Below are 5434 nucleotides of genomic sequence, written 5' to 3' on the forward strand. Positions count from 1 at the left end.
CAAATCAAAATTATGATTATAACACAGAACTAAAATGCCCAATATTTAAATCAAAGAGATCAATAGCAGCAAAAGGGATGCAGACGATGCATAAGTCATGATCTGGAAAATTGTGCAGCAATGTGCATTGGAATATGAAAGATGTCTACATATTCTCTGTGTGTCTAATTGTCAATGGATGTGGACAAAAATAGATTTGGACAGCAGCACCAATTACTGCAGAAAGCCTCCGGCCAATATGACTGAACTTGTGGACAAAGGTTTAGATCAAGCACTGGGAGGCAGTTCTAAGGCTGTTTCTATTATAAGTCAAACACGTTGGCCAAAAGCTTCAGCCCTTGATCGCAGCTGGGATTACTGGTGCCGCTGCAAGTGAACAGAGTTCTGGCTGGTACACCAGGAATAAGAAAATCACTGGTGCAAACATTTCCATTGGACATACTGATACACTGTAGGGATTCTATGGATTCCATGGGTAATGGTAATATCCTTAACGTTTGTGTGGTAACAGACAGTTTTATGTGATGATAAAGACAGAAAGGTTAGACGTAACTGGGGTTAGTGAAAAGATCAAGGACTGAATTATCACCTGTCGAAGCACAAAGGCCATTCTGACTGTCATTTACCAAAAGATCATAAAAACACTGCTGTACATTCAAACATGCTCAATTAGATGCACTTGTCCTGAAATCGATGGGTGGATGCTATTTCAGAATCTGTACAATCAGAAACAAATCCATTGACCTTTGTGCCAATTATGGCTGAGAAATATTGCAAGTATTCATTTGTCAAAAAATGTAAAAGCCATAAGAAGCTCCCAGAATAACGGATCTATTGTAAATATCCCAAAGAGGGATGTATCCCAAAAAGGAAATAAATGCTAGTAAATGGACAGTAGTCCAAAACCATTAGTGGACAGATTACCGCATCCACAAATCATTTGATTTTGGAAAACGATTTAAATATTTTGGCAACGTGTTAGTTCCTGTGGGATAATGGCTACCCTGACCAGATCACGGCTCACTGTGTATCGTACATTCTGACAAAAGTGCCCAAGTTAGCTATTTCACATTCCTCTTATGCAGTAGTGGTAATTTTAACTGACAGAATGTTGCTGTTAATCCAATAAATTGTTCTTTTTACCAGACAAAGTGTATGAATTTTGTTGCCGATGTGATGCCAAGTACACAGGCCTATTGGTTAACTGATTGTATCAAATAGCACACCCCTGCGCCTGTTCACAGCAGGCAGAATACTCACCATAATGAACCAGCCCATGTTTGCAAACCACAGATCATAATGTTGAATGTTCAATGCGATTCCACAATTGGACAGCACTTGTTGAACAGAACTGTGTGCCAAAGGATTATACTAACAACCAGTTTAAGATTATCAGTCACATTTGCAATGTGACTCATTTACGCTTGCACAGGGATCTGTCATCTGGAGGCAAAAGAAACATGTCCAGGCATTGCACCATTTTTGAATTTAAAAAAGTTGTGGGGGACAATAGTTCCATGGTGAATTCTCCATAGTAATGCCTCAACCAATCAGAGCTGACTTTCCAATCAATCAGCACCAATTTCTTATGCGGTTGACACTTTGAAATTTGACATTTTTGCATCTGTCTTAATAAGTGCAAGATGCAAAACGTCAACAGCATGTCTCCTTTTTCAGCAACACTTTTGTGTTAGTATTGTATATATGAAGAATAATGACTCAGTTTAGGACAGGACACCATCATTTAAAAAAACCCAAAATGAAACAAATTTAGAAAATATTGGTTGGGATAACAGTGATATATTTTAAAGTGGGTGCGCTGTGAAGGAGTTAGTTTATACGAGAGTTCAGAGGAACCACATCATGCATATCTATCTTGTGAGCATGAAAGAAATGAAGACTTTCTTTTACATATAACTTTAGTTTGTCCCAAAGCACTTTATGGCCAATTAAAATCCTTTGACGTTTAGTCACTGATGTAACATAGGACACACAGCGAATTTGCACACAGCATGGCCCCACGAATGGCAATGTGATAATGACCAGAGAATCTGTTTCATTAATGTTGCCGAAGAATCAACAGCACACCAGGGGAGGTACCCCTTGCTCTTCTTCGAAAGAGCACCATGGGTGCTTTGCTTATATCTTTCGTAAACCACAACAAGAAATCCTGAGCAGTTTGTAAATGTCAATTGATACACATGAGAGTTTTGGCTACTGTACTAGAGCTACAGATGCCAATATGCAGTCATTTAGTACATTAATGACTTTGCAATTCCCAAGTCACCAGTAAAGAGTGTATAACAATGCACATTTGAGAGGTAGGCACATTATTGAGCAAGTTCAAACAGAGGGTCTAATTTATTTTATTCGCTCCGAGATGGGACCGTCGCTGACTGGGCCAAAATTTATTGCCCATCCCGGAGGGCAGTTAAGAGTCAACCGCATTGAGCTGTATCTGGAGTCACATGGAGGCCAGGCCAGGCAAAGATGACAGATTTCCTTCCCTATAGGGCATTGGTGAACCAGATGGGTTTTTACAGCAATTGACAATGGTTTCATGGTCATCATTTGACTTTTAATTCCAGGGGCGGGATTCTCCGCAATCGGCGCGATGTCTGCCGACCGGCGCCAAAAACGGCGCGAATAGGTCCGGCATCGCGCCGCCCGAAAGGTGCGGAATTCTCCACATCTTATGGGGCCGAGCCCTCACCTTGAGGGGCTAGACCTGCGCCGGACTGATTTCCGCCCCGCCAGCTGGCAGGAAAGGCCTTTGGTGCCCCGCCAGCCGGCGCGGAAATGACTTTGCCGGGCGGCGCATGCGTGGGAGCGTCAGCGGCCGCTCACGGCATCCCCGCGCATGTGCAGTGGAGTGGTCTCTTCCGCCTCCGCCATAGTGGAGACTATGGCAAAGGCGGAAGGAAAAGAGTGTCCCCACGGCACAGGGCTGCCCGCAGATTGGTGGGCCCCGATCGCGGGCCAGGCCACCGTGGGAGCACCCCCCGGGGCCAGATAGCCCTGCGCCCCCCCCCCCCCCGCCAGGACCCCGGAGCCCGCCCGTGCCACCTTGTCCCACCGTCCCAAAGGTGGTTCAATCCACGCCGGCTGCCGTGGGTTGACAGCGGCGGGACTTCGGCCCATCGCGGGCCGGAGAATCGCCGGGGGATTCCCGCCGACCGGCGTGGCGCGATTCCCGCCCCCGCCGAATAACCGGTGGCAGAGAATTCGCGACACGGCGGGGGCGGGATTCACGCCGGCCCCCGGCGATTCTCCGACCCGGTGGGGGGTCGGAGAATTGCACCCCAGATTTTTATTGAATTCAAATTTCACCATTTGCGGTGGGATTCGAACCCGGGTCTCTGGATTATTAGTCCAGTGACAATATCACTATGCCACCGCCTCCCAGAGAGGGGATGAGGCTGTGAATAGCTGGTAGAATGGTCATGGTGTTGCATGATGTACAGTATGTTTGTTAAAAGACCCATATGACTGGAGAAGATGCCATCCGAAGTGCTCGCTTCGGCAGCATATACACCAAAATTGGAAAGGTAAAGAGAAGATTAGCATGGCCCCTGCGCAAGTATGCCATCCGAGGGTCGGAGGAAGGCTTCCTAAGCGCATGGCACAGTCCGTCGGCCTGTTCCAGAACCTGTTCAAGGCCAGCGACAATGAATAGATAGGAAAACGGGAAAGTTAGAAAGAAAAGGGTAAGGAAAAAAAAAAAGAAAGACATTGGGGAAACCATAGGAACGCGCAACCTGGGGGTAGAGGGGGGTGGGAGATGAGAAAGGGCTGGAGAGACCTAAAAGGGACAATGCGGGAAGGAGGGGCAAATCCCCCCCTTTCCCCCTTCCCCGGCCACAGGGGAAACACGGCCAAAGCTGACAGAGGAAGAAATGAAAGGGAGGGGAAGGGGAAAGGAATGGGGGGTGGGAGGGCCAACCAGGGGGGACACACAAGGGGGATGGGTGGGAGGGGAGGGCAGGGAGGGGCAGGTTAGGGGGGGTGGGAGGGCGGGAGGGACCACATGCCGAGCCAGATAGCAGCAGACTGTAAATAGGAGAACTTAATGGAAGGAAAAGACAAACCTTTTTGTATTATACAATGAATGAACACGGCCAGCAATGAACATAATTGTTTATAATTTTTTGAAAATGCCAATAAAAACATTTTTAAAAAAGACCCATGTGACTGTTGATGAAAATGAAGTGGAGAAGGGGCTGGTTTAGAACAGGGCTAAATCGATGGCTTTTAAAGCAGACCAAGGCAGGCCAGCAGCATGGTTCAATTCCCGGACCAGCCTCCCCGAACAGGCGCCAGAATGTGGCAACTAGGGGCTTTTCATAGTAACTTGTGACAATAAGCAATTTTCATTTCATTTTCATTTCATTTTTCAGAAGGATGAGTGGGTAACAGAACCTTAAAGAAGTAAGAAGACTCTAACATGAGTTTGATTGAACGCTTCATATTTCATTAGATTTTTTTAATGACCATTTTCCCAGCAGTGCTGCTTATGTGGACGGTGGCACACTGGTTAGCACTGTTGCCTCACAGCTGCAGGGACCTGGGTTAAATTCCAGCCTTGGATGGCTGTGCGGAGTTTGCGCTTTCTCCCCATGTCTGTGAGCGTTTCCTCCGGGTGCTCCGGTTTCCTCCCACAGTCCAAAGATGTGCAGGTTAGGTGGATTGGCCATGATAAATTGTCACTTCGTGTTGAAAAGGTTAGGTGGGGTTACTGGGTTACGGGGATAGAGTAGAGGCGTGGGCTTGGGTAGGGTGCTCTTTCCAAGAGCCGGTGCCGATTCAATGGGCCGAATGGCCTCCTTCTGTACTGTAAATTCAATTATTCCACGATTCTATGATATATTCTATGGGTTTCAGAGGAAAATAATCACTCTAAACATTAAGGGAACAACATATTTCTCTTTATAGAATATGTGGTGCGCTTTAAATATGGGACTGGATTCTCCTCTTCCCCAGCCTCGTGTGTGTCAGCGACGCACGGTTCTCCAAATGGAGAAATAAAATTTACCATTCATGGAGGCCATTCCCCAGTCTGTTCCAGGACCTGTTTGTAGCCAGCAGCCAATAAACCAGGGGGAGGGGGGGGATCCACAGAAGATCCACAGGCACAAACGGAAAGAGAGCGGGTGGAGGTTATGGAGGGAGGGGGGTGTAGTGGGGTGTGTGTGTGGGGGGGGGGGGGGGGGGAGAGAAGGAGGGAGGGAACAAAGAGCCAACCAGTCAGACCCACACGAACAACCGACACAAAGCATCAAAACCGCTTCCAGGTTTGATGAACCAAGGAAGAAAGGTGGAGTTGGGGTTAGGAGGAAGAATCATAGCTAAACACTTGTAGAAATTCTGAATGGCAACGGATGTATATGGTTTCTGTGTATGTTCACTTTCATCTTTGTTTTGTGTATAAAAAACC

General features: G+C 46.9%; 1 non-coding gene across 1 annotated transcript; it reads left to right on the forward strand.

Annotated features, from left to right (window-relative positions):
- Positions 1-3510: 3510 nt before the first annotated feature.
- On the forward strand, positions 3511-3617 carry LOC140409706 (U6 spliceosomal RNA). Its single transcript, XR_011940492.1, has one exon. It is a non-coding gene; the product is annotated as a U6 spliceosomal RNA (small nuclear RNA).
- The last annotated feature ends 1817 nt before the right edge of the window (positions 3618-5434 follow it).

Source organism: Scyliorhinus torazame, chromosome 3, assembly GCF_047496885.1.
Source record: "Scyliorhinus torazame isolate Kashiwa2021f chromosome 3, sScyTor2.1, whole genome shotgun sequence".
In the NCBI taxonomy this organism is placed as follows: Eukaryota; Metazoa; Chordata; class Chondrichthyes; order Carcharhiniformes; family Scyliorhinidae; genus Scyliorhinus; species Scyliorhinus torazame.